Genomic DNA, 24376 nt, shown 5'->3' with positions numbered 1-24376 from the left:
ATTCTTGCTGAAAGAAGAGCTGTGTATGTATGACTTCCTTCCATAACATTAGGTCATGCAGCTCCTCCATCAGACCTTTTTAAACGGCCCATTTGGATGGATGCCCCCAAGACTCGCTGCTTGGTTATCATCATGGAATCCATTTCACAGCCCTCCTGGTTAATGCTGCTACTTTATGGATTCTAGCAGCTCTTTGAAATATTTTATTTTGGTTGGAATACTTCCTTGAGTAGTGTATTAGTAAGCTAAAGGGGTGCTGATGCTGAATACCAGAAATGGGTTGGTTTCTATATTTATTTGGGGTAAGAGCTTCCTGTTACTAGACCATAAAGCATAAGTTACTTCCCTCACCGAAGTCCATTTCCACGTGTTGGAGCAAGATGGCTGCCAACATCTGCCCGGGTTCAGGCTTCCTGGGTTCCTCTCTTCCTGGGGTTCTTTCTCTCCAGGCTCAGCTCCTCTAGTTTCTCCACAAGGTCAGCTGTAGACTATCAGGCGAACGACTCTGTCTCTCCCTGGGGTTTTTGCCGTGTCTAAGGAGCTGTCTCTATTCTTCTGTGTTCTTCTCCTATGTGCTCACTTCCCAGGCTCCACCTCAGGACTCCAGCATCAAAACTCCAACACCAAAACTCCAAGTCTATCCTTTACCATGTCTTTTATCTGTAGCCCCCTCCACCAATGGGGCAGGGATGCAATGTCCTACTGATGTGGCCCAAACAAAGCCTTAATCATTATTTAATCAAGTAAACCTCTGAATCCAATATAATCTGATATTCTCTGAGCAAAAGACCAGTTTACAAGTATAATCCAATATCTATTTTTGGAATTCATAACTATATCAAACTGCTACACGTAGTTTTTATTTTCAAAAAAAATTTACATAGGAAGTTATCTTTCTAAGTTCTTGTATGTCTGTTTTGACTTTTTTTTTTCCATTTTGTCTTCACATAGTTTTAATGTGTAGATAATTTTATGTAAAACTCATAAAAGCATTATTCTATTGTCTTCAGTTCTCCACTGTTGCTAAAATGATATCTGATGCCAATCTGATTTTCCTTTCTTTATAGACAAACTTCTTTTTTGTTTGGAAGATTTCAGTATCATTTCTTTTCCCTTGATAATGTAAAATCTGACAAGGATATTTCTATCTATGTTTTCCTTTTAAAATCTGGATTTATATTCTATGGTATTTTCCATCTGAAGGAGAATTCAAATTAAACTTTAACATTTTTTTTTCTATTATTACTTGGATCCTTTCCTTTGTCCTCTTTCCTATGCTCTCTTTTGAAGGCATTTTCAGGTAGCTCTTGGTCCTCCTGTCTAATTCTTCCTATATCTAAAGCTTCCTTTCATATTTTTCATTTTTTGTTATATTCTTATTTTATGTTCCTAGATATAATCTTACCATTTTGTACCATGTATTTTTATATTTTTATCATATATATGTGGGGGGTGAGATAGGGATATACATATATCTATACGTATATCATTTTAATTTGAGCAATTATGTTTTAATAAACTTGTATCAGTATAACAAACATACGGAACATTGCACTTATTGTGAACATACAGCTTGCTGAATTTTCATAAAGCAAACACGTGACTGTAAGAAACAGAGCCTACCAGATCTAGAAAGAGAGTTCCATGCCTGACTTCCCAGGTGCCGTGGCCTTTCTCCCGGAGAGAGCACATCCGGATTCCTCATAGGAAGTGCTGATTTACCTTCTTGTGTGTTACGTATTAACGGATTCACACATTGTGAATAGTTTTGTGCCCTGTTCTCCCCCATTAGGTTCATGAGAGTTGTCCACATCCTGTCGTGCACCAGCAATTGTTCATTTTTACAAGTAGAATCATCCGTTGTATAGGTATACCACGGTTAATTTCTCCCAAAACTTTTTATGAAAGATTGAAAATAGAGGACAGTTAAAAACTTTTACAGTGCACTCCCTTGTGCTGTCATAAATCTACCCCTCTAGTTACCCTCTGGCCACCAGTTCATCAAAGTGAAACGTTAGACCCTCCGGCAAAATGGCATTCACATGCTTACTGCCAGTTCCGTGTTTATTTTTAGGGTTTTCTTTGGGATGTAAATTTGCATTCAATGAAATGCACGATTCTAAAGTGCGCTTCCGAGTTTTGACAGATGCATGCACCTGAGTAAGCTCACACCAAGGGCCCCACCCCTGCCCAGTTACTTCTCATCCCCCCTCACAGGGCAACCACTGCTCTGACTTTTATCCCCTAAACATTAGTTTTGTGCGTTTATGATTTCATAGAAGTGAAATCACACAGCATTGACTCTTTAATATGCGGTTTCTTTCACTCAGAACACTGTTTTTAGATCCACCCGATTTGCATATTCCAGTAGCTTGTCCCTTTGTTTGAACTGACTGTTACTCCACGGTAAGAATTTGCCACATTGATTTATGGAGCCCAGCCTGGGACGCCTCAGTTGCGGGGACTGTATTTTGATACGTTGAGCAAAGCTGCGGTGCACATTCCTCTGCCTGATTTAATGGACATATACATTTGATTTCTTTTGTGCAGATATATAGGATTGGAATCGCAGAGCCACTGGGTAGGTGCAGAGTTAATTTTATAAGAAGCCGTCAGATATTTTGGCAAGGTGTTGTACTGTTTTATACTCCCAGCAGCCTCCTTGTCAACATCCTTTTATTGTGAGTCCTTCTGGTGAGTGTGTACTGCTATCTCATTGTGATTTTTAAAAATTTCTCTCCTCTCCCCCCCCCCAAGTTGTCTGCTCTCTGTGTCCATTTGCAGTGTGTTCTTCTGTGTCTGCTTCTATTCTTGTCAGCAGCACCGGGAATCTGTGTCTCTTTTGTTGTGTCATCTTGCTGTGTGTGCGATGCCACTCCTGGGCAGGCCAGACTTTCTTTGGTGCTGGGCAGCTCTCCTTGAGGGGCGCACTCCTCGCGTTTGGGGCTCCCCTACGTGGGGGACACCCCTGCATGGCACAGCACTCCTTACGCACATCAGCACTGTGCAATGGCCAGCTCCACACGGGTCAAGGAGGTCCTGGGTTTGAACCATAGACCTCCCATATGAGCCAAGTCTGCTTCCCTCATTGTGATTTTAATTTGCGTTTCCCTGGTGACCAATTATATTTAACAATTTTCATGTGGTTACTGTCCAATTGCATATCTTCCCTTGCATGTTCAAATATTTTACTCATTTAAAAATGGAATGGTCTTTTTCCTATTTTATTGTAGCAATTCTTTATATATCTGGGTGTCAGTTCTTTGTCAGATATTTTGGAATATTTTCTCCCAGTTTGTGGGTTGACTGTTTATTTTCTTAATGATGTCATCTTGACTTTGATGAAGTCTAATTTACCATTTTCTTTACTTCTTTTATTATTGCTTTCTGTGTCCTAAGAAATGCCTATTCCGAAGTTCCTTAGATATTCTCGTTTATATTTTTAGCTTTTATGTTAAGGTCTATGATCCATCTTAAATTAATTTTTGTGTACAGTGTGAAGTGAAGTCAAGATTCACTTTTCCAAAGTACATCCAATTGTTCAGACCATTTTAAAAAAAGACTTTCCTTTCCCACGCTGCTGCTTCTGTGGCCGTCTTGAAAACTCAGTGTGTGAGGGGGGCCTATTTCAGGGTCATCTGTTCTCTTCCACTGAATATTTGTTGATTTTTTAGCGCGATGCCACACCGTCTGATTCCTTAGCTGATAATCAGTCATGGATAAAGCCTTCTTTCGTTCTTCTTTACACGGTTGCTTTTTCCATACTATGTTGACGGGCCTCACCTGCGATCGTTGCGCTTATTATTTACTTATTAAAGGCCCTTCTCCCTGGACTTAAAGCTGTGAAAATAGACCCCCTTGCTGTGCCCAGAGCAACGCCGGGAGCAGAGCCGATGCTCAGGGGACAGAGGCTCAGGAATGGCTTTCCACGGGCCGTGACTCAGCGCGCGGAAACCGCCCCTAAGTCCACACACGGTGAGTTTCGTTGTGGTGGAATGCGTACCTGATGTGCTGCTCTCCGGCATGAGCATATATCTGGTTTCAAAGATCAAATCATCCTCAAAGTTCGACGATGCATTACGAAGAACGATATTTAAAAAGTTTTGCCGTAAGATCTAAAACTCATTATACAAGGAAAATTCCACACAAGTGTTAGAGAACAGCGCCACTTAAGAGGATTAATTCTAAGCTGAACATTTAGAATTATCCTAACACACTTAAACGTTATTGGGTTCACTTATACTCTAATCCAGTTCTCAGAAAGAGAGAAGGCCAGCTGCCCTCAAGTAGCTTTGCCTCTTAGGGCCTCTGCTTGATATCCAGAAGGTATGAAAGACACCCTGGCACAGCCAGAGGGGGATGCTCAGACACAGGAGAGCGGCGCTCTGCATCCCGCCTTCTTCCTTCAGGGAGTGGGAAAACCCTACAGGCGATCAAGCTTTCAACTGTCTGGAAGACGTTTTAAACTGGAGATTTCATGTCGGGTTTTATTTTGCCAGCTAGGAGCAGGAGTGGGGGCTCCAGAACCTGCCACAGTGAGTTCAGTCATAGAAAATAAAGTGACATTTGTTTAATTCAGATTTTAACAGGTACCAATACGTGGAAGTGAAATTTTCTTTATATTCTGCTTGTATATCACATGCACTGGGGAGACCTCTGTGAGTATGGGGGTGTCTAGACAATTTTCCTCAGCCATCCTTTCATCTATATTCCTGGAATTACCAAATTGCTTAATATGCCAAATGTGGAACTGGAAAGGATGCCCTCCAGAAATGGGGGGTGGGCTCCCTCCACCGAGAGTACCTCATTTTCTAGGGCTGCCCTTGCTGGGCAGTGCTCCTTAGGGAGGGTGGCGCCAGGACATTCCCAGCTGCCACGTGCCCTGTGTGCACTCGTTTCCTCCTCCTGTACCCTACAGGACGTTCCCAGCTGCCACGTGCCCTGTGTGCACTCGTTTCCTCCTCCTGTATACCCTGCAGGATGTTCCCAGCTGCCACGTGCCCTGTGTGCATTTGTTTCCTCCTCCTGTATACCCTGCAGGATGTTCCCAGCTGCCACACGCCCTGTGTGCATTTGTTTCCTCCTCCTGTATACCCTGCAGGATGTTCCCAGCTGCCACGTGCCCTGTGTGCATTTGTTTCCTCCTCCTGTATACCCTGCAGGATGTTCCCAGCTGCCACGTGCCCTGTGTGCATTTGTTTCCTCCTCCTGTACCCTGTGGGGCATTCTCAGCTGCCACGTGCCCTGTGTGCATTTGTTTCCTCCTCCTGTATACCCTGCAGGATGTTCCCAGCTGCCACACGCCCTGTGTGCATTTGTTTCCTCCTCCTGTACCCTGTGGGGCGTTCCCAGCTGCCACGTGCCCTGTGTGCACTCTTGTTTCCTCCTCCTGTACCCTGCGGGGCATTCTCAGCTGCCATGTGCCCTGTGTGCACTCTTGTTTCCTCCTCCTGTACCCTACAGGAAGGACGTTCCCAGCTGCCGCGTGCCCTGTGTGCACTCTTGTTTCCTCCTCCTGTAACCTACAGGATGTTCCCAGCTGCCACGTGCCCTGTGTACACTCTTGTTTCCTCCTCCTGTAACCTACAGTATGTTCCCAGCTGCCACATGCCCTGTGTGCATTTGTTTCCTCCTCCTGTACCCTGTGGGGCGTTCCCAGCTGCCACGTGCCCTGTGTGCACTCTTGTTTCCTCCTCCTGTACCCTGCGGGGCATTCTCAGCTGCCACGTGCCCTGTGTGCACTCTTGTTTCCTCCTCCTGTACCCTACAGGAAGGACGTTCCCAGCTGCCACGTGCCCTGTGTGCACTCTTGTTTCCTCCTCCTGTACCCTACAGGACATTCCCAGGTGCCACGTGCCCTGTGTGCACTCTTGTTTCCTCCTCCTGTACCCTACAGGACGTTCCCAGCTGCCACGTGCCCTGTGTGCATTCTCGTTTCCTCCTCCTGTACCCTGTGGGACGTTCCCAGCTGCCACGTGCCCTGTGTACACTCTTGTTTCCTCCTCCTGTAACCTACAGGACGTTCCCAGCTGCCACGTGCCCTGTGTGCATTTGTTTCCTCCTCCTGTACCCTGCAGGCTTCCTTCCTCCATCTCCAGCTCGCAGATGCTGCCCGACAACACATTCTCCTCCTTTGCTAGGTGACACTCTTCTTCCTCTGGAAGGGCTGCAGGTAGGATCAGAATTATTGAGAAGGACTAATCTACTTATCTCAGAAAGGACTGGAAGGCATTCCCAGCTCTGAATGGGAAAGACCCAACCAGGGCCAATCAGGAAGTGTGAGAAAGGAAAAATTTCTCATGAAATTTCAGAATTGTGAGCATTCACAAAATTCCTAAAAACTTCCACAGAGAACATCAGTTCCTTCCAAAGGAAAGCTGTATAAAAGTTCTCGTTAACAACATTAGCCCCTAGAAAACAATGGAGTTAGGCTTCCAAAACATTCAGGGGAGGTACTTTGAACTTCTAATTTCATAGGCAGCTTGACTACTAAAGATGAGGGAGAAAGCATTTTAGATATGCAAGAATTCAGTAAGTTTACTGACCATGGTGTGAAAAATAGATTCTAGGAGATAGTTCAGTAAAACAGACAAAGATAAAAGAGGATGAAATAGGATTGAAGAAAAGGTTGCAATTAAATGAGACCTAACAAAAAAGCAAAGAAAGCTGAAAAGAGCTGGAAGATAGATTCTCTGGGCTTTGCAATTTTGGAAAACCTTGTAGAGGCGCATAGGATTATGTTTTTGTCCCAGTGAGGGACAATTGCATCATGGCTGGGCAAGGGACCTGGTGCAGGTACCCTGGGTTATGGTTTGGTTTGGAAACTTCTCCACGGTTTTTTCCTAAATGAATACAGATATAACTCCACGCAGGCACACTCCAGCACATAATCACATTATGAAACTGGGAATCGACTTCCGGGAGCTTTAGGAGGCCCAGGCTTGCCAGGGCCAATTTCTGACCTCCTGCTCCTCCTTTTCCCTTACGGAGGCAAGGAAAGCTGTCTGCTCGCGCCAGCACCTGACACACTCCTTTTTTGAGTGCATGACCATAAAATGCCAGCCCCTGTCTCCCCCTCCAACCAGGCTGAGGAAAGGAGGTAAGAGCTTTTTACACGCACGGGGTTTCATATCTTTAAGGCAAAGGTAGTTTTTTATTTCCATAGCTTCCCTAATGTTTTCCAGGTATACAACTGTACAAAGGAAACATTTTAAAATTGTTGCATAAATATTCTATCCTGTTACTTAGAAGTGTTTGCTCTTACTTGCACTGTTACCTTACATTTTCCCATCCCTGTCCCTGTGCCTATTGCGTGGCCCTGACAACAGCTCAAGTGGCTGAGCAAGCTCTAGAAACACGAAAGAATGATCAAACCAAAGTGCATGTATCTCTACTCGGCTTGAGTAATACTCTCTCAGTAGGAATTTAAAGCACTTACCTTCACGTATTCTGCTCAGAGCTGCTCTTCTCCTTTGTCCAAATCCAGGCGTTTTCATCAGGGAAGTGTGGCAAGCTTGCTGCAATCTTGAAAGTGAAACTAAAGTTAAAAAAAAAAAAGAAAAAAAGTCTTTATATTTGGTGCTTTGTATGGAGGGCTAAGAATAAAAACGCCCAATCTCAGCAAGATGTATTTTAAACAGCTTTCACAGACGCCTGCTTTTGTCTTCTTCAGCTAAAGCCCTCCTGAGTGCCTCTGAAAGGGTCACAGATGAACAGAAGTGAGCAGGGTGGGACCTCACCCTTGGCGTGGGAGGGGCTGGACTCTAAGGGTTAATGAATATTTAACAGAATGAATTCCTCTATATTTTGCCAAAGATTGATGCAAAGCTGTCAGGGTAGAGCAGAAGGACAGAAGAAATCCCAAACCCACAATTCCCAAGCAAAGCTAAGGTACTTTCACATCTTTACCTTGTTTTAACTTTTTTGGTACCTGTAAGATAAGCAAGTCAGAAATTAACCCTTTGATCAAAGAGACCAAGTCTGCCAGGGAGAAAGAGCTGCCAGAGCCCAGAACATGGCCAGTCCTGACCCGTGCCTCTCTCCTTCACAACCGGAGCCTGCTGGGAACAAGCAGGTGTGCCCAGAGAAAGCGCAGCTCTCAGGTAGCTGGTAGACTCCAGTTTATTCAATGGGGTGTGCTTGTTGGGACATAAATGCACACTTTTGCATTATTGCTTTATGATATAATATAATAACTATATTGTTAAATAGTAAACTATACTGATTGGAAGGAATTCCAGGGATCCCCTAGTCCAACTCCCTTACTTTAGACATGAGGAAAAGGAAACCTAGAGAAGCAATAGCCCTAAGGACACATCATGAGTTGCTACGATATTGCTTTGTACAAGTAAGTAAAATACTAAAAGAGCCAAAGACAGGTGAAAACTATCACTGATGTATCTTTATTGAGGAATTGAGAGGAGGAAGTAAGTTTGTATCTCCGCATGAAAGCAAGTGGCTTTTCCTGAGCCTCAGCTTTAGCTGGGTGCGGGTTCCTGGACACATTTTTGGTTTTCATTCCTCACATATGCAATATAATAATACTATGAACAAATGCAAATGTACGACCTGAGGGAGAATTGGCCCCATATCTACCCACTGGGGTGTGCGTAAGCCATCGGTACTGTCAAGAGGTTTCTTGTGCAGCTTCTTGAGTTGGGCTTGGCATGGTCTTTGTTTATGGCTTTGCACCCACCCTTTTGAGGGAGAAGCTGCAGAGGTCAGACCTTTGAGTGGCCCCTGCCATTGACTCTGAGCCCTGAGAGCAGCCTTGGCCCACTGGCCTACTGCATTTCAGCAGGTGGGGAGCGAGCAGGGCCTGGATAAGCACTTGGAACTTACCCTTTGGGCACGGGGCTCCCGGAGGCTTCCTCCAGGACCTGCAGGTGGTGAGGGGCAAGCAGCCACCAAGGGGGAGGATGGGGCACTGGCAGCAGGTCAGCGTGGTGCCTGCAAGGTGTCAGGTCCATTCTCCAGCCAAGTGAGGCTGTGTAGGAAGTGGATCCTCCGTCCCCACGGAGCCATCTCAGCCGATGCCACGTGGAGCAGAGAGGAGCTGCCCATCCAGCCCTGCCACGGCTCCAGAGGTGAGAGCAAAAAAACGGTGGTTGCTCTAGACCACAGAGGTTTGGGATGGGGAGTTTTGCAGCATGAATGGCCGAAACACGCTCCCTTCATCACCCCCCACTGTGTCTTATGGTTTACAAGTCCTTGCACAAATTAGATTTTCCATGATGCTGGTTGAGCCAGTGAAGGGATTTCAATAAATAATTTTTGGACAGTCTGTCTCATAATGCAGTAATCAGTTTAGGCTTAATTCCAGTTCCCATCCAAACTCCTTCATGTTGATAGTCTTCAGGACTTGCTAGCTTCTGAATACAGTGCCGCTTGGTGTCCCTCCACTGCGCATGGCTTGAACATGCATTGACTTAGTTATTACGTTGATGGGGGTCACAGTGGAAAAGGTCGTTTTCCTTTTCAAGAAAATTAAATCAAAACTACTTATGATAAAGTTTCAAAAATGTAAAATAACAAATCCAGTATTTACGGAACTTCGTCTGTATGCTATAACAACCAATCTCCAAATACGGGTGTAGCTGCATTATTCCCAGGAGAGCTGAGATCTACAGAATTCTAGAAGCCTAAATCCCTTAAATTTGTTAAATTTATTTAAAAATCTAACAAGTGTTCTCCTTCAACCTGAATGGGTACATATTTTAAGATAAATGATTGAGGTCATATATGAAAAGAGTCTGAAAGAAAGGCTTGAGGGAAAAAAAATTCAAGTTAGAGAGGCTAGAAGCAATAAGCAAATAATATTATAGTATATTGGAATTTATTCATTTACATATTTATTAAACTGTGGACACACTGTCCTTCTCTGCCTGCTCCTAATAACTCTTAATAAACTAGTTATTGTTTTTATATGATAATTACAGCTATTTTAATCAATGGCAAAGATTATTTCTGATGATTGAGGATAATCTGTAGTCACTAGGAAATCTAGTCATTTCATTATAAGATTTTTAAGGGAAGGCAATATCCTTTATGGGTTAATTTAGACTTAAAGATTGCATCATTGCACCTTTTGACCACACACACAGAGTGTTGAAATTGTGGGGAAAATACTCCTCAATGCATTCATATGAAAAGGCAGATTAATATTGAACAACACAGTAATTACACACGCCAAATTCTGTGAGGGTCAAATAAAGGAAGAACTATGCTAAGGAATGCTAAAACTTGTGGCAGCCCTGAATGTCCAATTACAGATGAGGCATTGGGTATTTAAGAGTCAATCTCATGCACAGGTTCAATTTGGAAAGTCTCTTAAGGAATTTCAGAAGTGAGCCTTTATTAGTGGGAACAAGGAGACTGGACTAACCGGTCTTCCTTGTGCCAGTAGGAAAGCAAAGCCAGGCCGTTCCTTTAATCCTCACAGCTTCCCATCGGTATTAACGGGATGATCTGTTACTGAGCCAGCACTTCACTTTCCCCGCAGCATTAGACAGACGGTTCGTGGTCCCTTCACAGCACCTTCCAGACAGGACAAGACCTGCATCTGCACGCCCTGAGAGTCTAGCAGGCAGTTCTGTTTCCTTGCTGAGCTCTTCCTCTAAAGTGACAGTACAGTTCCCCTTAGCAGCGTCCGTTTGTCTCGCTCGCTGAGCTGCAGCTGCTGACCTTAATCTCCACCAGAGGCAGGTCTCAGCAAGGACCGGACGAGGGAGGAAATCACACCAAGTCCCTCCACCGCTCTCACTCGAGTCTGCTCAGCAGTACTGAATTCCAACTTCCCTCTGAAAAAGAAACTAACGTCGGCCTCACAGAGCTGTGATTTAAACTGAACTTTGAGAAAAACATCGTTTGTAATCTTCAAGGCAGTTGCGCCGTGGTAGTTGTAAATCTCAGTGTGCTGGCACACACAGCCTCGCTCTTTATTGACAGCCCATGATGTGGAGAAGGGCTCTTCAAACCTGATGCCCTGAGTCTGACACCTGTTTATTAGAATGAAAAGAAAAACCAGCCTACATGTTTAGCATCCTAATTAAATTTGAAGAAACTGGTGTCCATGTGGGCAGCCAATGAATGAAGCCATAAAGTTCAGACTGAGCCACTATGTAATAATTTACCATAATTACACTGACTTGGTCATTGGTGAGAGCTAATGATTCTGCAAATTGACACCTGCTTTATAATATAAATTTTGACTCAACAAGGGAAATTAAGAGAGAGGCTGGAGTCAGAGCGGATGGGTAGCTGAGCTGCTTTTGTATTCTTCACCTAAGAAGGAGCTTACCTGCCTCTTATGAGAATGTGAGAACTGCTCCTTAAAAGCTGAGAAGAAAAGTAGAAGGAAAGTGAGGAGAGGAAAGGCTTATTATAAAGATTTGGAGATAAAATAGGTAAACATAACAAAAACCAGAAAGTCCAATATCTAGGTCATACCTGTTTAAAACACTAGTCTTATTCCTTACTTTATGTAGGAATATGCCTATATAAGAATTGAGTATGCACTTTAACATAATCAAAAGTATAACATTTATTTTTCTTTAAATTACCCTGCTTATGCCATCTGTCCAATTTCCTAGTGGACTTTCAAGTTTCTATTATGTATTTGGAAGGGCAATTTGGCCTATTCTGGAATATAGAATTTAACCGTATGTGTGATATAATTTGCTTAGTATGTTGTTTGCCTTTGTTTTTTTTTAAGTGATTGTTTTAACCACACAGAGTTTCATCAAATGATGTCCATGCAGTGCTGATCATAACAGAATCGAGGCTCCGTTTTCAGAAGTTTTACCTAGAGCCTTAAAATGTCATTGTTCTCCCAGCTTGGAAATGTATTTGCCCAGCCTGGAGCTCAGTGTGTAAGAATATCATGTTTCACTCTCTTCAGTAGTATTCACTGCAGTAAAATCACAATGTTCGGAAGATGAGAGGAGATCCCGTCCTGTGCGCGAGCTGTAAGGAAAGACTCCTAACAGCCGAGGAAGCCAGGTGTGGTGACAGAAACACAGAGCTCTGGCGCTGCAGGAACCCGGGTGGTCTGAGGACCTTGTGAGGGTTGCAGCGCGTCTGCCCAGTCCTGCGGGGAGCCGTTTGTAACCACCATCTCAGCAGACGTCGTGCGTGGCAGTGAGGCCAGCTGAGTGCGGCGGGCCTTCGCCCAGTAGGCTTCGGAGGCCGGGGCCCGCGGGCACTGGACACGGCTGGCACGTGGCGGGGGCAGGCTGAGCGGTGGCCTCCCAACAGCCCCGCCGCAGCACCTGACTTCAGGCACCCAGTTTTTGTGCTTCTAACACCAAAAGTGTGAGACAATAAATTCCCATGGTTTAGGCCAGCTAGTCTGTGGTATTTGGTTACAGCAGCCTGGGAAAACTAAGACAGATATGGGAGAAGGTCTTTGCAAGCAAGATACATGATCCAGAAAACACAGATAGATAAAATATGAATCAATTAAAATTTTAACTTTTATAAGTTTAAAAATAAGCATTGATTTTTTATTTTTCTGAAGTCAAAAGGCAAATAATAAACCAGGCAAAGATGGCAAACAATATGACAAAAGGTTAATTTCCTTAATATCCAAAAATCTCTTACAGATAATAAGAAAAATTATGAAAACACAGTAGAGCAAGCACATTAGTGAAAAAGAAATATACTTGAACAACTAATAAAAAGAAAAAATGCTCAGCTTTACTCATGGCATTTAAGATACACGAAGAGCAAGAAATGATTTTCCACTTATCAAATTGTCAACATTTAAGTAGCCTTGCAAGTATATATGAGCAGACACTCTCAAGAACTATTTGATGGTAAAGTAATGTGCTAATTGGTATAATTTTTGAGATAATTGCACATAATTATCCCAATGTTAAAAGTATAGCCGTATTTTTAAAACATGTATTTTTAAAGTTTCTTAAAATCTTCAAATTATGCCTATGTCAATGATACTGTTTTAACCAGCTCCTCCTCCAGCCAAGGAAGGGCTTGTCCTGGGACATATGTCACCTGCTGTAAAGGGTATCTGGGAGCCACCAGATGGTGATTTCAAAGATAAAACCAGGCACTATTTGCCTGCATCTGTGGTTACTCCTCGAGAAGCAGCACACTGTTAATCTGATGCAATTCTTTTTTACATGCTAACAAGTTTTGTGCACAGTGGATTTGTTTGCTTAGAGTATCCAAAGCTCAGATACTGCCTATCTCATTTTCTTACAAGAATTGCTTAATTTATCTTTACAGGAATAATAATAACTATATTTACTGAGTACTTTGTATATGTCAAACCTTTAGTTTACATCATCCTAATCTTCGCAGCAATTCTGGAAAGTGGATGCATTGTCTCCCATTGACAGAGGTGGAAATTCACACCAGAGAGATTAAATAATTTGCCAAAAGTCATAAATTTAGTAATTGGCTGAGTCACGATTTTAAAGCATACCCATCTCAGGAAATTCGTCTGATAGATACACTCTCCAAAATGGGTAAAAATATTATGCTCAAGGATTGTTATGGCGCCAGTAGGGACTTGGTCGACACTGTATGGTAACACAGTAGACAGAATACCACGTAAGGTAGTTAAAAAATAAGGAAGACACCATGTACTATTTTTTAGAAGGAATTTCAGGTATATTATTAAATCAAATAATCCAGTTACAAAACCATGTATGGTACGACTTCGTTTATGCAAACAGGAAGACCTCTACATAATCATGTGCTTTATTGTGCTCAGATACCCCCGACTCTGTCAGTAGCACTTCCAAGGAGCTGGACTCTGGAAACTGCAGGTGTATTAGTCAGAATTTTCCAGAGAAGCCGAACCGACAAGAAATACGTGTGTGAATATTAAGAGATGAATGAACGTTAATATTTATTATAGGAGCTGGCTCGTGTGACAGTGGGGTGAAACGTTCACATTCTGCAGGGAAGGCTGCAAGCTGGAAACTTGATGAAGAATTTTCAGGAGAGGCTGGTCACTGATGTAAAGGTAGACATTTTTCCTTCTGACTTCTGGAAACTTCTGAAATCCCCAGTTCTTGCATTAAGGCCTCTGTCTGGTTGCATGAGGAGACTCCCTCGTTGCTGAAGGCAATCTCCTTTGCTGATTGTAGAGGCAATTGGCAATAGGCACATTCAGTTGACTGATGGTTTTAATCCAGTAAATGCTCACAATAACAATCAGGCCAGCACTTTTTGACCAAACAAGTGGACACCACAGCCTAGCCAAGTTAACACACACAATTAACCATCCTTCAGATAAGTGTGGGAAGGAAGGTGGATTTAACATTTGTTGTCACTTCTTATATATAGCTTTAATTATTTCTGTGCTCATGTGCTGTTTTTATAATAAACTAATATTAGGTACTAAATACAATTGTAAACTTTGATGATGTGACATTGGCAGCAGATAGTCACAGAAGCCCCTAAGTCACCACATAAAAAACAGACAGAGCAACTTAAATAGCAAAACTGAAATTCCATGGATCTCATCAAAAGGCAGATGGCAAAGTATCCTTCTGTAATTCAGAATTCCAGAAGCAGGGGACAAACGGCCACCAGGCATGAGGCCAGCCCTGCATCCACATCTGAGGAGGAGAAAGTAGAGGGGGGCAGTGTTGGGAACCACAGGGCAGGTGTTCCGTAGAAAGCTTGAGGGTCCACCTGAGAAGGGCATGCAATGGCAAGGTTTGCTAGTCCAGCGGTGGATGAACGTGAGCTCTGAAAGGGCCAACTTCACCACTAGGACCTGTCAAAGGCGACCAGTAAGGGCTCATTTACAGACCAGGACCCCACACTGAGGAGAAATTGCTGGAAATAAAATCAAAATAGAAGTGAAATAAAGATAAAAGTAAGAGAGGAACAGCACCAAGTAATCTCAGAAAACAAGCCATGAATTTTTTTAACCTTACATGAAAACAATAGAAGAAAGAACTTTGTGTATTTAGAAAAATTATCCTGAACCAAGCATCTTTCCAAGGTTCAAGAAAACTAATTTCACATAAAACTGACCAACATAAAGTATTGAGATTAAATCCCATCTGAAGATGTTTTAAGAACAAAAATTATAAAGAAATGATAGTATTTCTATAGACAATGAAACATGCCAGAAAGACATGACAACCAGAAAGATCAGAACTGTCAACATCTGTCTTAAACTTAACTTTAAAACGTTAAGAAAATAGTAATAAAACATGACAAACAATAACATTAGAAATGGAGAAATTCAGAAATGAGGTGACAGAACTCGGGGAGAAATTAGAATCAAAAGAAAAAAGCATTTCAGAAATGAAGACTAAACTAGAAAGAGCAACAGAGTAAATAGACACATAGATAATGCCTTAAGAGAATAGAAGATGAAAAGGAGGAAAACAAAAATACTGAAGATATGTTGAAAGAGATTAAAAAAAGACTCAAGAGAGAGTAAAAATTACTGAAGACAGGAGAATGAGCAAGGTGGCAGTGGAGTAAGGAGCTCCTAGAGTCAGCTCCTGCTACAGGGCAGTCAGCAAACACCAGAGCTCTCTGGAGCTAGCTGAAGCACCTGTATGGGGAACCCAGGAGACCAGAAGAGCATCCTGCAATGTCCTTGAAGGAGTGGAAGGAGGAGACAGCCTCCATCTGCAAAGAAGACTCAAAGTAGAGGCTCCAAGCCCCAGAGGCCGGTGCCCATCCTCCACTGGAGGCACAAGCCACCTCGGGAGCTGTTCTGCGGCTGGAATTGAAAGCTCCACTTCCCTAAAACCAGGGAGGAAGAGACGGTTGGGCACCAACTTCAGCTCCTGATGAGTAATTTCAGCGGGCTACAGTATAATCCTGAGAACAACTAAAGCTTGAACCTGTCCAAGTCAGAAAGGGGCCGGGAGCTGCCATCTTAACTCTGTGCCTGGCACGAGGGGAGGCAGGGCAGACTGAGGATCCCAGGGCTGGTGGGGACCGGCTTCTTTCCATCCAGGTCAGATTGCAGCTCTAGCCTGGGCCCAGTGCCACCTCCAGCAGGGAGGAAGCTGCGGGGACCTGCGCCAGCTTCTCTAGGAAGTTACCAGTCACGCTGCAGAGGCCAGTGATTGTCCTTCTCTGGTGGCACAAGCCACCCCAGGAGCTATTCTGTTGCTGGAATTGGAAGCTCCATTTCCGAAAAACAGGAGAGGAGGAGATGGTTGGCTGACGATTTCAGCTACTGATTGGTAGACTCAGCTGGCTAAGATATAACCTTGGGAACAGCTGGGGTGTGAATCTGCTCAGGTTGGAAGGAGGCCGGTGGCTGCCATTTTGACTCCACCCCCAGCCTGAGGGGAAGCCAGGAGGGAAAATCACAGTGACGGTAGGAACCAGTTTCTTTCACCCAGATGAGCCTGCAGCCCTAGCCTGGGCTTCAGCCCTGCCTCTGACAGGAAGGAGGCTCAGGAGCCCTGCACCAGCCTATATGGGTAACTGCAGGTAACTTTGGTGGGCACAGACTGAAAACTGGAAGTCTACCAGGGCAACTGCAGTCATCTTGGACCCCCACTGCATAGATTGCTGCCCACACCTGCAGCTCCATCCCTGCACCAGGCAGGTAAGAAGGGGGCATGAAGCTTCATCAGTGTCTCTGGACAACTATAGTCTAGGCCTGCACAACTTGGATGATTTCACACAGCTGTGACTGTCCCTACCCTTGGCAAAGGAGAAAGTTGGGAGAGGCTTTTCGGTCCCTGGAGCAATGAGGGCAGATTGAGCCTCCACAGCTTACAGCACCAACTACATGCTTGGCTCCTACTGCACAACCAGCAAGGGAGAAAGGGCAGGAAGACCTAAACTAAAGAGAAAAACTGCACCCAGAATAAATATTCTAGTAAGCCACATGCCAAGACAGCAACAAAAAATTACAATCCACCCAAAAAACAAAACAAAACAGGAAGCTATGGCCCAGTTGAAGGAACAAGATAAACCTCCAAATGACATAAAGGACTTGAGACAACTAATCACAGATGTTCAAACAAATCTTCTTAGGCAAGTCAATGAGATGGCTAAAGAGATTAAGGATATTAAGAAGACACTGGATGAGCACAATGAAGAATTTGAAAGCATACATAGAAAAATAGCAGATCTTATGGGAATGAAAGGTACAATGCATGAAATTAAAAACACATTGGAATCATATAATAGGAGATTTGAGGAGGCAGAAGAAAGGATTGGTGAGCTTGAAGAAATGGCCTCTGAAAGATGAACCTACAAAAGAACAGATGAGGAAAAGAATGGAAAAAATTGAACAAGGTCTCAGGGAAATAAATGACAGCAAAAGACATGCAAACATACATGTCATGGGTATCCCAGAAGGAGAAGAGAAGGGAAAGGGGCAGAAGGAATATTTGAAGAAATAGTGTAGAAAATTTCCCAATGCTATTGAAGGTCGTAGATATCCGTGTCCAAGAAGCACAACATACTCCCATCCAAAAAATCCAAATAGACCAGCTCCAAGACACATACTCACCAGAATGTCAAATGCCAAAGACGAAGAGAGAATTCTGAGAACAGCAAGAGAAAAGCAATGCATAACACATAAGGGATACCCAATAAGATTAAGTGCTGATTTCTCATGAGAAACCATGGAGGCAAGAAGACAGTGGTCTGATATGTTAAAGACACTACAAGAGAAAAACTTCCAGCCAAGAATCTTGTATCCAGCAAGACTCTCTTTCAAAAATGAGGGTGAGATTAGAATATTCACAGATAAAAAGAAACTGAGAGAATTTCTAAGCAAGAGACCAGATTTTCAGGAAACACTAAAGGGTGTGCTAGAGCCTGAAAAGATAGACAGGAGAGACAGGCCCGGAAGAGAGTCTAGAAATGAAGATTATATCAATGAAAGTAACTGGAAGTGTCAAAAGAGTGATGAAAATAAAATACAACAGATAAAACACAAATAGTCAGGAATAAACTTAACCAATGACGTAAAGTACTTGTATTCAGAAAACTGCAACTCAATGTTAAAAGAAATCAAAAAAGGCCGAAATAACTGGAAGAACATTCCACGCTCATGGATTGGAAGACTAAGTATCATTAAGATGTCAATTCTACTCAAAATGATATACAGATTCAATGCAATCCCAATAAAAAGTCCACCAGCATTAAAAAATAATTGAGAACATGGTCATAAAATTATTTGGAAGGGTAAGGGGTCCTGAATAGACAGAGTCATCATAAAAAGGAAGAGCGAACCCTCATCTCCAAACTTTAAATCATATTACCTAGCTATAGTGGTAAAAGCAGCATGTTACTGGCCTAAAGACAGACACATAGATTAATGGAACCAAATTGATGGTTCAGAAACAGACCCTCACATGTAAGATCAAGTGATTTTTGACTGCCTGTCAAACTCACACAGCTCGGGCAGGACAGTCCATTTAACAAATGGTGCTGAAAGTATTGGATATCCATCTATAGCCGAAAGAAGGAAAAAGTACCCCTGTCTCACACCTTATCCAAAAGTTAACTCAAAATGGATCAAAAACCTAAGAATAAAAGCAAGAACCATAAATCTTCTAGTAGGAAAATATCTTCAAGGCCTAGTGGTAGGTGGTGGATTCTTAAAGGAGATAAGAGGGGAACTGGAATGGACTGATGATGGTTAATGTATGTAGAAGTTTTAATTAGCTTTACTATTAAAGTGTGGAAATGTATAGGGTGGATGGTAATACATAGTGAGTACAGCTAGTTAAAAAATGGGGATGTGGCTGAAAATGGTAGTCTACATATGTGAACAACAACTGACAGAATGCTAGAGAATAATCTAGGAACTGAACAGCACAGTAAACTAAGAGGTGGATGAGAATTGTGGTTGATGGTACAGATGCAAGAGTGCCCTTTCTGAGCTAGAACAAATGTACATCATTACTGCAGGGTGTTGGGAAGGTGGAGAAGCATAGGAAAAATACAGCTGGAGTGAACTATGGACTGTGGTTAGTAGTAATAATATAATATTCTTGCATCTATGTGAAAGATGTATTGTGTTGATAATGAGGCAGAATGAAAAATGTGAGCCAAATATGTACTATGGACATGGTAGCAATCAGATGATATTATATTGTCTGTAGCAAATGTTCCACCACGGTGTGGTGTGTTGATGGAGGGGTGTTGTTTGAGAATTCTGTACATGTGCATGGATTGTTTTATAAGTTTATAACTTCTGTCATAAAAAAATGTATTTAAAAAATAATAATAGGGTGGGTTGGGGGAAAAACACATGTAAGATAAGGACTGATTAGTAGTATGGTTTTGACAATATTCTTTCATAATTGTAACAAACATCTCACAAAAATGCAAGGCATTGGTAGAGGGTTGATGTATGGGACCCCTGTATGATGTTATGCATATTTGCTTTGTAAGTTCACAACTTTTACTATACACTTGTTTATGTATGTTCATATATAAATGATATAAAGATAATAATAATAGGGTTGGTTGGGGGAAAATACTTTGACAATATTTTGACAATACCCTTTAATCATTACTTAAAAAAGTTTAAAAACAAGTTATTGGTGGTAGGGTGAGTTATGAGAGTCCTGTAAGATGTTATATATGTTTTGTAAGCTCACAACTATTATTATATACTTATTATTTATGAACATTTGCTCTAGCTCACAAAGGATGCTCTTGCATCTGTATCATCAACCACAATTCTCATCCACTTCTTGGTTTACCACGCTCTTCAGTTCCTAGATTACTCTCTAGCATTCTGTCAGTTGGCATTTACATACCTAGACTACCATTTTCAGTCACATTCCCATTCATAAACTAGCTGTTACTCACTTTGTGTTACCATCCACTCTATACATTTCCACACTTTAACAGTAAAGCTAATTAAACTTCTACATACATTAAATGTCAGTAGTCCATCTCAGTCCTCCTCTTATCAACTTTAAGAATCCACCATCTACCATCAGGTCCTGTAGATATTTTCCTACAATTTGTTCTAGAAGATTTATGGTTCTTGCTTTTATTCTTAGGTTTTTGATCCATTTTGAGTTAACTTTTGGATAAGGTGTGAGACAGGGGTACTTTTTCCTTCTTTCGGCTATAGATGGATATCCAATACTTTCAGCACCATTTGTTAAATGGACTGTCCTGCCCGAGCTGTGTGAGTTTGACAGGCAGTCAAAAATCACTTGATCTTACATGTGAGGGTCTGTTTCTGAACCATCAATTTGGTTCCATTAATCTATGTGTCTGTCTTTAGGCCAGTAACATGCTGCTTTTACCACTATAGCTAGGTAATATGATTTAAAGTTTGGAGATGAGGGTTCGCTCTTCCTTTTTATGATGACTCTGTCTATTCAGGACCCCTTACCCTTCCAAATAATTTTATGACCATGTTCTCAATTATTTTTTAATGCTGGTGGACTTTTTATTGGGATTGCATTGAATCTGTATATCATTTTGAGTAGAATTGACATCTTAATGATACTTAGTCTTCCAATCCATGAGCGTGGAATGTTCTTCCAGTTATTTCGGCCTTTTTTGATTTCTTTTAACATTGAGTTGCAGTTTTCTGAATACAAGTACTTTACGTCATTGGTTAAGTTTATTCCTGACTATTTGTGTTTTATCTGTTGTATTTTATTTTCATCACTCTTTTGACACTTCCAGTTACTTTCATTGATATAATCTTCATTTCTAGACTCTCTTCCGGGCCTGTCTCTCCTGTCTATCTTTTCAGGCTCTAGCACACCCTTTAGTGTTTCCTGAAAATCTGGTCTCTTGCTTAGAAATTCTCTCAGTTTCTTTTTATCTGTGAATATTCTAATCTCACCCTCATTTTTGAAAGAGAGTCTTGCTGGATACAAGATTCTTGGCTGGAAGTTTTTCTCTTGTAGTGTCTTTAACATATCAGACCACTGTCTTCTTGCCTCCATGGTTTCTCATGAGAAATCAGCACTTAATCTTATTGGGTATCCCTTATGTGTTATGCATTGCTTTTCTCTTGCTGTTCTCAGAATTCTCTCTTCGTCTTTGGCATTTGACATTCTGGTGAGTATGTGTCTTGGAGCTGGTCTATTTGGATTTTTTGGATGGGAGTATGTTGTGCTTCTTGGACACGGATATCTACGACCTTCAATAGCATTGGGAAATTTTCTACACTATTTCTTCAAATATTCCTTCTGCCCCTTTCCCTTCTCTTCTCCTTCTGGGATACCCATGACATGTATGTTTGCATGTCTTTTGCTGTCATTTATTTCCCTGAGACCTTGTTCAATTTTTTCCATTCTTTTCCTCATCTGTTCTTTTGTAGGTTCATCTTTCAGAGGCCATTTCTTCAAGCTCACCAATCCTTTCTTCTGCCTCCTCAAATCTCCTATTATATGATTCCAATGTGTTTTTAATTTCATGCATTGTACCTTTCATTCCCATAAGATCTGCTATTTTTCTATGTATGCTTTCAAATTCTTCATTGTGCTCATCCAGTGTCTTCTTAATATCCTTAATCTCTTTAGCCATCTCATTGACTTGCCTAAGAAGATTTGTTTGAACATCTGTGATTAGTTGTCTCAAGTCCTTTATGTCATTTGGAGGTTTATCTTGTTCCTTCAACTGGGCCATAGCTTCCTGTTTTGTTTTGTTTTTTGGGTGGATTGTAATTTTTTGTTGCTGTCTTGGCATGTGGCTTACTAGAATATTTATTCTGGGTGCAGTTTTTCTCTTTAGTTTAGGTCTTCCTGCCCTTTCTCCCTTGCTGGTTGTGCAGTAGGAGCCAAGCATGTAGTTGGTGCTGTAAGCTGTGGAGGCTCAATCTGCCCTCATTGCTCCAGGGACCGAAAAGCCTCTCCCAACTTTCTCCTTTGCCAAGGGTAGGGACAGTCACAGCTGTGTGAAATCATCCAAGTTGTGCAGGCCTAGACTATAGTTGTCCAGAGACACTGATGAAGCTTCATGCCCCCTTCTTACCTGCCTGGTGCAGGGATGGAGCTGCAGGTGTGGGCAGCAATCTATGCAGTGGGGGTCCAAGATGACTGCAGTTGCCCTGGTAGACTTCCAGTTTTCAGTCTGTGCCCACCAAAGTTACCTGCAGTTACCCATATAGGCTGGTGCAGGGCTCCTGAGCCTCCTTCCTGTCAGAGGCAGGGCTGAAGCCCAGGCTAGGGCTGCAGGCTCATCTGGGTGAAAGAAACTGGTTCCTACCGTCACTGTGATTTTCCCTCCTGGCTTCCCCTCAGGCTGGGGGTGGAGTCAAAATGGCAGCCACCGGCCTCCTTCCAACCTGAGCAGATTCACACCCCAGCTGTTCCCAAGGTTATATCTTAGCCAGCTGAGTCTACCAATCAGTAGCTGAAATCGTCAGCCAACCATCTCCTCCTCTCCTGTTTTTCGGAAATGGAGCTTCCAATTCCAGCAACAGAATAGCTCCTGGGGTGGCTTGTGCCACCAGAAAAGGACAATCACTGGCCTCTGCAGCGTGACTGGTAACTTCCTAGAGAAGCTGGCGCAGGTCCCCGCAGCTTCCTCCCTGCTGGAGGTGGCACTGGGCCCAGGCTAGAGCTACAATCTGACCTGGATGGAAAGAAGCCGGTCCCCACCAGCCCTGGGATCCTCAGTCTGCCCTGCCTCCCCTCGTGCCAGGCGCAGAGTTAAGATGGCAGCTCCCGGCCCCTTTCTGACTTGGACAGGTTCAAGCTTTAGTTGTTCTCAGGATTATACTGTAGCCCACTGAAATTACTCATCAGGAGCTGAAGTTGGTGCCCAACCGTCTCTTCCTCCCTGGTTTTAGGGAAGTGGAGCTTTCAATTCCAGCCGCAGAACAGCTCCTGAGGCGGCTTGTGCCTCCAGTGGAGGATGGGACTGGCCTCCAGGGCATGGAGCCTCTACTTACGAGTCTTCTCTGGAGACATGCATCTCCTCCTTCCATTCCTTCAAGGATGTGGCAGGATGGTCTTCTGACCTCCTGGAGCCCCCAACAGGTGCTTCAGTAGCTCCAGAGGGCTCTGGGAGTTTACTAACTGCCCTGTAGCAGCAGTTGACTCTAGGCGCTCCTTATTCTGCTGCCATCTTGCTCTCCTATATTTTTTATGTAACATTTATGTAATCTAAAGTTTTATTAAAAATAAGAAAGTAAAAGAAACCTGTAAGAAAGCTGTATGTTTGCATTACAATGGCCAATACTGCTCACGCCATGTTTTAAAGGTAACCACTGCTTTCATCAGTTTAATTGGAAATACATATTCAGAGTCTCAAACAACTAATTTATAATTTAACTTGTGTGGTACAGGGCACCTAAAATCTGGTCAATTCCTGTCTTCAATTTTGGGGACGTGAGTTGTTGTTCCAATTTCTACCACAAGATGGACACCTAGAATAATTTACAAGTGACGGCTTCTAACGATAATCACCATCTCTTTTAAAAGTGAAATTTTAAATTTTTCTAATTTCCAGTTAGAAGTGCAAAAACCACAATTATCATGTGTGCAAACGTGCAAATGCATTGCCTAAGTACTCCCCAGGAACTGTGGACAGCTGCTTCCAGAGCAGGCCAGCAGGGAGGGGTCCGGGAGGAGGACAGTGCAAGTGGGGAGGGGTCTCCTGACACCGCACAGCTACCTCCACCCCAGCCATGCCGAGTTTCCCCGGCATCTGCAGGTTGGCAGGCAGGGCTGACACCAACTAGCAGCAGGGAAGACACCCACCTTGTCAGGGCACACAGGGACGTGCTCAAACCTGGCGTTCAACCTGGCGAAGGGGGTGCAAACTGACCTGGAGGAACCCCGCCCGGCAAGATGCAGCCCACCGCCCCCACCAGCTTCCCTCCCGCCCTCCGCAGGCAGCCCCAGCCATGCCCCGCCCAGAGGCAGCTGCTCTGACTTCCTTTCACCACATATGACTTTCATTCCCCTTACGAGGGTTCTGCTGATAGGATTAAGGCTCTTGCGATGGTGCTGCTCACACTGTCACTGAAGAAACCTCCCAGGGGTCCTGCTTACAGCGGTTCACACCCGGGGAACGGGAGGCTTAAGAACCCACAAGCAGTTGCCTTTTGGTGTGGTCAGCACGATTCTGTTGCATGATTGATCATCCAGTCGCCTGTTGCAGAGCGCAGTGCCGTTTCCAGGTTTGGCTTATGAGTAAAGTGGCCATGAGCCTTCTTACGTAAGTCTTTTGGGGACATCCGTTTCTCTCTCTCTTTTTTAGACTGGTGTTGCTGGCTGCTGAACCTGCCGTCTTCCACTCCACTGTGTGTCCAGTTGCCCCAGCAACCATTTCTTGAAAAGACTTTCTTTCCCCCATTGATTTGTTTTGGTGCCTTTGATAAAACCAAGTAACTGCCCGAGCTTCCTGCCTCTGCATGAACCTGCTTCTTCATTTTATATCAGTACCATTTGTTCTAATAAAAGTAGCTTCGTGGTGA

The 24376-nt window shown here is 43.2% G+C and overlaps 1 protein-coding gene and 1 long non-coding RNA gene across 4 annotated transcripts in view; one reads left to right on the top strand and one right to left on the bottom strand.

Moving 5' to 3' along the window:
- The window catches only part of TLR3 (toll like receptor 3), a 20974-nt gene extending 10226 nt beyond the window's left edge, over positions 1-10748 (bottom strand). Inside the window, exons 1-3 of one of the 3 annotated variants that reach the window (XM_058289909.2) lie at positions 10385-10748; positions 8842-9473; positions 7439-7537 (exon numbers count right to left, since the gene is read on the bottom strand). The gene's annotated coding sequence lies outside the window, so the exon portion shown is untranslated. Of the gene's footprint in view, positions 1-7438; positions 7538-7908; positions 8087-8841; positions 9474-10384 lie in introns of those variants that run through there. The other 2 variants (XM_023588558.3, XM_004457777.5) reach the window with 2 other exon arrangements.
- LOC111763975 (uncharacterized) lies at positions 6937-24376 on the top strand. Its single transcript, XR_011647741.1, has 3 exons — positions 6937-7099; positions 13883-13990; positions 24160-24376. It is a non-coding gene; the product is annotated as an uncharacterized lncRNA (long non-coding RNA).

The sequence above is a fragment of the Dasypus novemcinctus genome, chromosome 29, assembly GCF_030445035.2.
Source record: "Dasypus novemcinctus isolate mDasNov1 chromosome 29, mDasNov1.1.hap2, whole genome shotgun sequence".
Taxonomy (NCBI): domain Eukaryota; kingdom Metazoa; phylum Chordata; class Mammalia; order Cingulata; family Dasypodidae; genus Dasypus; species Dasypus novemcinctus.
This window is presented reverse-complemented; position numbering and strand designations above follow the sequence as displayed.